Source organism: Apium graveolens, chromosome 1, assembly GCF_009905375.1.
Source record: "Apium graveolens cultivar Ventura chromosome 1, ASM990537v1, whole genome shotgun sequence".
In the NCBI taxonomy this organism is placed as follows: Eukaryota; Viridiplantae; Streptophyta; class Magnoliopsida; order Apiales; family Apiaceae; genus Apium; species Apium graveolens.
The window spans coordinates 110,259,114-110,268,956 of record NC_133647.1 but is presented as its reverse complement, the minus strand read 5'-3'; positions in this window follow the sequence as shown (position 1 = coordinate 110,268,956).

Sequence of the window (9,843 nt, the reverse complement as noted above, 5' to 3'; positions counted from 1 at the left end):
AAAAGTGTATATGCTGAGATGAAATTGAAGAAATACATTGTTTCCAAGGGTGCTCCTTTAGCTTGAGCAAATTACTTTCTTTTCCTTTGATCCCTGGTTTTCTTTCCTAGCCTCATGTCATTTTCCTCCATTTGAAGTTGAAGTTGTCTGTAGAATTCAGCTTCATCTTCTTCATTGATATCTAACTTAGATTGCATATCCTTGAGAGTTTCATTACTGGCAATCTTTAGTTGATCTTCAATTCTGAAAAATCTTCTGACTCCTTTGTTGTCTCTGAACTCCATCAACCAATGAGGTGATTTGTGAATTGTAATACCTCTCTCTGGAATGAGTAAAGTTCTAGGCAAAGCATTGGGCTCCCTCCAAGTTTTCCTTATGTTGGCAATCTTGTTGAGAATCTTAGTCCTGGCAGTTCTGGTAAAGCCAGAATCCTTATGTATGGCTGAGTAGACTCTAATCAAGGTAGTGTAGCCTTCATTCAGAATTCTGTGAAGAGGCCATATTCTTTCCCCAGCTCCTTTGTATTTGAACACTAGTCTTTCTGGTAGCTGTCTGTAGGCAGCTATTCCCCTTACATCCTCCAGCTCATCCAGATAGAGTTCAATGTCTGAAAATTCTTTTATGTCACAGATGTGAACATAATCATCTTTAGAGTTTTGAGGTTTGGACTTAGGCTTCTGTGTAAATTTGATTGAGGCTTTAGAGGGTGTTGATTTGATTCTTCTTTTCTGCTTCTTTGATGATGGAGAAGAGGTTAGGAAGGTGGGCAATTTGATGGTGTCCCAATCAATTGGTTCCTCCTTGGGAATGATTGTTTCACCATGAATGTTCATGAAGGGGTCAGGTACAATGGGTTCAGGAATGGAGGGTAGTGGTTTGGATATTGATTGGGTTTCTTCATTCTTATCTACCTTCTTTCTCTTTGTATTGACCTTCTTTCTTTTCCCTTTCTTCCATTCTTCCTTACTTCTTTCCTCCATCTCAGTACCAACCATGTCCCCCATAGCTTCATCTTCACCTTTGTCTTCAATTACTTTCTGATCTTCAGCCTGACTTGACTCTAGCTGTTTTTCAAGCTTTGCTTGTGCTCTTTTGTCAGCCTTTAGCTGTTTGGCTTCTTCCTTCAACCTTTTGGTTTCTTCCTTCTTGGCTATTGAGAATTTGGGATGTCCTTGCATCACACATATGCTCTTTCCCTCTCTGAAAATAATAGCCATGTTTCTCCTTACAGCCTCATCCATGGTCTCTTTCAGATATGCAATACTTCTTCCTAAAAGCTTGTCCTCATCTGCTTTTGGAAGAGGAAAATCCACCTCTTTTAGAGGATTCTTTGTAGAGTCCTTATTGGATCTGTTGTTGGGCTTGAGAACCATAGGTTGCAGATCTTTGGAAGAAGTTTCTCCATCCTTATGCCTCCCTACTGGCTTGAGTTCCATAATAATTGATTCCACTTTTGTGCTATGCTTCACAGATTGTGATTGAGAAGTTGTAGAACCAAATATTAGTTGCATCTTTTCATCAATCTTCTTCCTTTGCTCTTTGACTTGCAATTCAGCTGCTACTATCTGGATTAGATCAATTCCATATAGCTTTCCTTTGACTTGAATTGGTGGAGAAGTTATGATGACAAGAACTAGCACTTGAGAAATCTGAACTATTGTAGATGGCTCTTTCCCCTTCCCTTTTATTCTCCCCCTTTTTGTTATCATCAAGGGTAGGGGTCAAGCCTTGTGCTTGTGCCAGCTGCATGAGGAGATTTGTTTGAGTTTGTTGATTCTGAAGAATGGTGACCATAGAGTCTTCAATTATTTGAACCCTATCTTCCAATCTGGCCAACCTCTTATCAGCATCAGAGGCCTTCCTTAGTCTCCCCAACAAATCTTGCATAGTACTATAGGGTATAACTGAATCCAATTTCTCAGCATTGTAGGATTTCAGATCAGCAATGTCCAGCTTGAGCTCATCCACACTTAGATTGTGCTGGTAATGCTGCAACTGCAAGAGATGCATAGATTCCAGATGTGCTTGAAGAATTGCCTTGGTGCCAGCATCCTGAGTCTCCTGAATGGCTTGCTGAATTGTCATGACTTGTTTGACCAAAGTGACACCAAACTCTCCTGGTGTTGATGGTTTGGCCCATGCCCATGCAGGAAGATTAGGAACAGAACTTGGGCCTGCTACTCCCCCTAAGTTCATGCTCTCATTCAAAGAATTAGAGTCATCATCATTAGAATTTACTCCAAATTCTTCAGATGGCTCACCAGCTTGAGAAGGCAGCCTGTTGACAGTAGCTTTGTCTCTTAGAAGAGATTCTGAAGTGTGTACAATGTGTAGTGTCTGTTCTGCCTCCACATTGCCCTGTGCAGCCAATAATTGATAGGTTGAAACAGGGTGAGTAAAAGTGTCAGCATCCAAGGATATGTTATCAATGACAGCTTTGTAGTGTTGCTGAAATTGTCTTCCCTTATCTGCATCATCCACTTTCATTATCTCACTAGCAATGGCTGGATCCACCCTTATAGCTTCTGTACCTGCCTTTCTCTCAATTTCTCTCTTTTCTTGCATCAGGGGCTCCCCCTGGCTCACACACACCCTCACACCCTCACCTTCACCTTCTAAGGTGGCACTTCTCTCACTTACTTTTGCCATGCTGGAAGAAATAGCATGCATTTGGTGACTCTCAACCTCTCCTTTTGCCTGGGAGCAACCCAGCCTCTCACTCAAAAAATCACTCCCTTCCCTCAAGCCTAAAAGTGATTGTACAGTTGCCATGTGCTCTACAGTTGGAGTTGTTTCTGTTAAGTGTGTAGAGGCCATCAATGGATAGGGAGTATCCGTTGAAGTGGAAACTGATGGTATCAACGGATAACTGTTGTTAAGCTTATCCGTTGAAGAACAACCACTTGTCAACGGATGAGAGATATCCGTTGAAGAAGGAAATGATGTAGAGATAGAAAGTGATATAATTGTTGAATCTGTGTGGATTGATTTTAAGTGAGGTGACACAAATTCTGCAACTATATCTGAAAGAATTGGCTGATGATCCAACAAATCATCTAAAAGATGATGATCACCAGGTTTTGAGTGGGGCTCCTCCCTGAGTTTTAATGAGAGAGAATCAGGAATTGATGTGAATATCATATCCACATCCAGAGAGGGTGTAGGAGAGTTTGAGGAATGGTGTGTGTCTATATTGAGAGAATGGGGCTGTGATTCCATATTTGCTGGAATCACATCAAGCTGAATTTGAGAAGGCACAGATACTGGTTGGTGTATCTGTGATGTGTGTGCCCCTTGTGTGGAAACTAGGGTTTTGGCCTTCTTCTTCCTTGAAAAGGCTTGAATTGGTGAATGTGTAGCTTCAGTGTCCCTCCCTCTTTTGTTCTGTGTCCCTGGATGGGGACTATTTTCAATAGTTACATCCTTTTGGGAGGATGCAACTAGGGATGTGCTGCACTCCTTTTGAACCACTACAGTCTTTTGAGAGACTGTGGCTTGGCTGGAATGGGTACCACTCTCCTCTCCCACCTTATCCTGGGGGGCTTTTTGATGTTCACCCCTCCCCTCACCACTCACACCCTGTTCACTCCCTTCAGGGTTTATGGTAGTTGTTACAACTGTTGTCTTTTGAGAAACAACAGAGGTAGGTTTCTTTGACTTGACTTTGGAGATTTTTGATTTGGTGGCTTTGGTAGGAGCCTGTTTGGACAATGACACAGGTTCCATAGCCACACTAGAAGGCAAAGAAACATTGGGGTTGGAAATAGTAGGAGTTATAGAAATATTTACCTCACTTACCTGTGGTGCATTCATGATTGGCAAGTATACCAATGGCACCTGGCTGTTGAGGTTCATTCTCAAAAGGTCTGCAAGGACCCTTTTCTCTTGTGCCCAGCATTTGAGTTTATTATTCTCATTGGATATAACCAAACCTTCAGCAACATGGTTAGCCAATAACATAAAGAATCTAACAAAGTAGATGTTATGTGGTCTATTAGCTTTGTTACCTAATCTGGAACCTAATTCTAGCATAACACAGTTGCTAAAATTAAAGTACCTATCAGAAACTAGCATATAGAGCATATTAACAAGAGATGAAGTGATAGCATCAAAATTGCTAATCTTCCCAGAGAAAACCTTAATAAAGGCATCTCCAAGAAAACTCCATTCTTTCCTAAGGCCTTTCCTTCTAATACTACCTAAACTAGTAGAATCAAAAGCATAGCCTATGGAATCTAGCATAGCAGAGACATCTTTATCAGTGTGTGATGTCATGGCATTATTCTCAGGCAACTTAAAGCAAGATTGTAAATCATCACAATTAATGCAATAGTCCTTACCTTTGAGAGAGAAGGCAATGGTCATATCTGTGGAGTTGAACTCTGCAGTTGTCCAAATCTCCTCAATCACTTCACAGTAGATGGTTGGGGCTTCCAGCATTGCATAGCTCAGTTTGCAGTTCTTGATGAAGTCCATCATCTTGTGATAATCAGAATGGGCTTCCTTCTTTTCAACCAATACTATGAAATTATTCTTTTCATAAACAAATCCTGTTTGAGACATAATTTTGACTACTGGTGCCATTTTTGTGAGTAGAGGTTGCAGAGAAGAACTTGAGAATTGAGAGAGAAAGAGAATGATAATTGCAAGAAAGCGTAAAGTGAAAATAAGAATTCAATTGGGCTTTTATACTTTCCTGAATTAAAACACAAATTAAAACAATTAAATGATACTTTTAAGTAAGTGAAAGCCGTTCAGGAATAAAAGAAACTGTAGAAATTCTGAAAACTACCGTAAATACAAATACATACAACACTGTATATCTATATCAACGGTTGAGTAAAAGAATCAACGGCTGTGACTCACTAACGTGACACATCAACGAATAAGGTAAATAGTTATCCGTTGATGAACAACACTATTTTATCCATTGAAGGATAAAATTACTAGAAATGTATTTGTCTTTCAACGGATAATGAATATCCGTTGATAGAACAATTTTGGCTTTCAACGGATAGGGAATATCCGTTGATAGGATAAGTCTTGATTAAAGCCAACTTTGTTCTTGCAGCAAATTCATTTCAGGCTACAAGACAGATTACATAGATGACATAGATTATGAATAGTTAAGCATACCTAACTCACTTACTAATCTTGTGAATGTTGATTCATCAAGTGGCTTGGTAAATATGTCTGCAATCTGCTTTTCACTTGGAACAAAATGAAGTTCCACTGTACCTTTCATCACATGTTCCCTAATGAAGTGGTACTTGATATCAATGTGCTTGGTTCTTGAGTGCTGCACTGGATTTTCAGTAATGGCAATAGCACTTGTGTTGTCACAAAATATTGGAATTTTGTCAACAGTTATACCATAGTCAAATAACTGATTCCTCATCCACAGTATTTGTGCACAGCAACTACCAGCTGCAATGTATTCAGCTTCAGCTGTTGATGTGGAAACAGAATTCTGCTTCTTGCTGAACCATGATACAAGCTTGTTTCCTAGAAATTGACAGGTGCCTGTTGTGCTTTTCCTGTCTAATTTGCAACCTGCATAATCTGCATCTGAGTAGCCAATTAGATCAAAACCAGACTCTCTAGGGTACCAAATTCCTAGATTTGGAGTCCCTTTGAGATATCTGAAAATTCTTTTAATAGCCACTAAGTGAGATTCTTTAGGGTCAGCTTGAAATCTAGCACAGAGGCATGTAGAAAACATAATATCAGGTCTACTGGCAGTTAAATATAAAAGTGAGCCAACCATGCCTCTATAACTTGTAATATCCACAGACTTTTCAGCCTTGTTTAATTCAAGCTTGGTGGCAGTGGCCATGGGAGTTTTTGCAGGTGAACAATCCATTAAGTCAAACTTCTTTAAAAGATCATAAATATATTTAGTTTGACTAATGAAAATTCCACCACTAACTTGTTTAACTTGTAAACCAAGAAAGTAAGTTAGCTCTCCCATCATGCTCATTTCATATTTACTTTGCTTTAATTTAGCAAACTTTTTACAAAGTTTATCATCTGTAGATCCAAATATAATATCATCTACATAAATTTGTACAAGTATCTTAGAGCAATTAACATTTCTAAAGAAGAGAGTTTTGTCAACAGTACCTCCTGTGAAGTGATTATCTAGAAGGAACTTTGATAAAGTCTCATACCAGGCTCTAGGTGCTTGCTTTAGTCCATAGAGTGCGTTCAACAAATAATACACATTGTCTGGAAAATTTGGATCTTCAAAACCAGGAGGTTGGGTTACATAAACTTCTTCCTCCAATTCCCCATTTAGAAATGCACTCTTGACATCCATCTGATAGACTTTAAAATTGGCATTAGTTGCATAGGCTAGAAAGATTCTGATGGCTTCTAGTCTTGTAACTGGAGCAAATGTTTCATCAAAATCTATTCCCTCTTGTTGAGAATAGCCTTTTGCAACCAATCTGGCTTTATTCCTTATGACAATGCCATTTTCATCCATCTTGTTTCTGAATACCCATTTTGTGTCAATAGAACTCTTGTTCTTTGGCTTGGGTACCAGCTTCCATACTTTGTTCCTCTCAAATTGGTTTAGCTCCTCTTGCATTGCTAAAATCCAATCTGGATCCAATAGAGCTTCTTCCACTCTCTTAGGTTGCTCCTGTGATAGAAAGCTACTATACAGACATTCATCTTGAGTAGCCCTTCTAGTTTGTGCTTTTGATGTAGCATTACCAATGATCAGTTCAAAAGGGTGATTCTTGGTCCATTTCCTTTGAGGTGGTAGATTAGCCCTTAATGAGGTTGCCTCAGTATTGTCATGATGTGAGATAGAATGTTGATTTGTTGAAACTCCCCCTGAGTTGCTGATCCTTTGAAAGGAAATGGGAGTTCTATCAACTGATGAGGTGAAGTGATTATCCGTTGACAGACTGTGATCAACGGATGCTTCATTATGAACTTCAACAGATGATGCACTTTGTCTTTCAACGGATGCTGCATTGCTTCTTTCAACGGAAGCTGAATTTTGACTTTCAACGGATGCAGCATTCTGTGCATTATCCAAAGACAGACTCTGGTTTCTTCTTGAGATGTCTTCTTCATCATTCTCATCTTCACTATCATCACAATATATCTCAATATTTTCAAATTTGAGTCCTTCATGATGTCCCTCATCTGTTAGTCCATTAATCTTTTTATCATCAAACACAACATGTACATATTCCATGACAATGTTGGTTCTAAGATTGTAGACCCTATAAGATTTTCCAGCAGAATAACCAACAAATATTCCTTCATCAGCCTTTGCATCAAACTTTCCTTTGTGATCAGATTGATTCCTTAAGATGTAACATTTGCAACCAAAGACATGTAGAAAGTTTAACGTTGGTTTTCTTCTCTTGAATAATTGATAGGGAGTCATGCATTTTGCTTGATTGATTAGAGAAATATTCTGAGTGTAACATGCACAGTTAACAGCCTCAGCCCAAAAATAAGTTGGGAGCTTTGACTCCTCAAGCATTGTCCTTGCAGCTTCAATTAGTGATCTGTTCTTCCTTTCCACCACACCATTTTGTTGTGGAGTTCTTGGAGCTGAGAACTCATGCATGATCCCATTTACTTCACAGAACATCTTCATGGTTGAATTCTTGAACTCAGTTCCATTGTCACTCCTAATATTCCTTACTTTGAGATCAGGATGATTGTTGACTTGCTTGATATGATTGATGATGATTTCACTAGCTTCATCCTTTGATCCAAGAAAATAAACCCATGAAAACTTTGAGAAATCATCTACAATCACTAGGCAGTATCTTTTCCTTGAAATTGACAATACATTGACTGGTCCAAAGAGATCCATGTGTAGAAGTTGCAGTGGTTCATCAATTGCAGATTCAAGCTTCTTACTGAATGATACTTTCTTTTGCTTTCCTTTCTGACAAGCATCACACAGTCCATCCCTTGTGAATTCTACTAGAGGCATTCCTCTAACTAAGTCCTTTTTGACCAGATCATTCATTGTCTTGAAATTCAAATGGGACAGCTTCTTATGCCATAGCTAACTTTTAACTGGACTTGCTTTGTTGAGAAGACAAGTAATGGATTCTGCATCTGTAGAGTTGAAATCAGCTAAGTACACATTTACTTTTCTAACTCCAGTTAGAACCACTTTATTGTCCTTTTTACTTGTGACAATACAAGCTTCAGAATTGAAGGAAACAATATTCCCTCTGTCACATAGTTGACTGATGCTCAATAAATTGTGTTTGAGACCATCAACCAATGCAACTTCATCAATGATGACATTTTCTTTTGAAATCAAGCCATATCCCATAGTGAATCCTTTGCTGTCATCTCCAAAGGTTATGCTAGGGCCAGCTCTCTCCTTAAATTCTGTGAGCAGGGTGAAATCTCCTGTCATGTGTCTTGAACAACCACTGTCCAAGTACCATAGATTCCTTCTTTGTCCCTGCACACAACAAAATCAATCAAGTTGATTTTGGTACCCAAGTTTCCTTGGGTCCAGCCTTGTTAGTCTTTTTCCTAGACTTCATTCCTCCTGCATCTTTTGACTTAGGTAACTTTGGGTCAACCTTGGTCTTAGATGTGATTGGTTGAAGTGTAGGGTTAGTCACGGAATCATTTAACACATTTGATTGAATTTGATAAGGCATAGGTTGTGCAAACATATTATTCCATATAGGCATATTGTATGGCATTTGAGGCATACTAAATGCAGTAAAGTAAGGATTGTTAATGTATGGCATGTTTGCAAAATGTGCATGGGGATTCTGGTGAGACATAACAGGCATAACATGCAGAGGTGACATAGACATGTTAGGCATAGAGGGATTTGAAGGCATGGGAGCATTTTTAACAGATTTGCAATTATCAGATAGGTGATTAACACTTTTACAATGTACACAGCTTTTTCTAGGAGCATACCTATCAGGTGTGTAATTGTTATGTTTATTAATCCCTACCTTCCCATTTATTTTAGATTTTCTTTTAGTTTCCTTCTTATCCTCAACCAACTTAAGCCTATCTTTCAACTGATCTAAAGTCATGTGACCTATATTCACCTTACTGACATCTCTGGATGTGCTAGCTCCTTCTCTGACAAAGTTCTTGAGAGTTGAATCATTCTTTTTATTTTTAAAAGAACTTGCCTGTTTTAATTGATGAGCCTTCAACGGATGCTCCTTTTCTTCCTTCAACGGATAACTTTCATCATCTGTTGATTCCACATCCGTTGACAATCCATCAATTAATTCTAACTTCTTTTTGTTTTTCGTCCAGGCATCCTCACAGAATGATTCAATTCCCTGAACCTTGGCAATTTGAACACCAACATCCCTAGATGTTTTCCAGGCCTTGATTACCTCTTGCTTACTTTCTAACTGTTTAGAAAGAATTTCTACTTTCTTAACAGCTTCTTCTAGTTCACTCTCGACAGTCAAGCATTTAAGTTTAATCTTTTTAAGCTCAATTACCTGACTCTCTAACACAGCATTCCTATCACTTAAAAACACATTATTTTCTTTGATCCTAGTGTTTTCTTTAGCTAGTGATTTAAGAGAAAAACGCAAATGATATAAATCATTGGACATATCATTTATGGCTTCATTGCATTCATGTTTAGAAAGCTGAGAGAGATCAGTAGTAATTACCTGGTTGCTTGATGAACTAGTTTCATTTTCATCAGAATTAGCCATCAGGGCTAGGTTGACATATTCCACATCATCATCTTCATTTACCCAATCTGCTGCCCAATCATCTTGAGTGAGAAAAACTCTTTCCTTTTGTTTGAGCAAATCAAAATACTTCCTTTTGTAATCAACTTGCTCAAATTTCTTT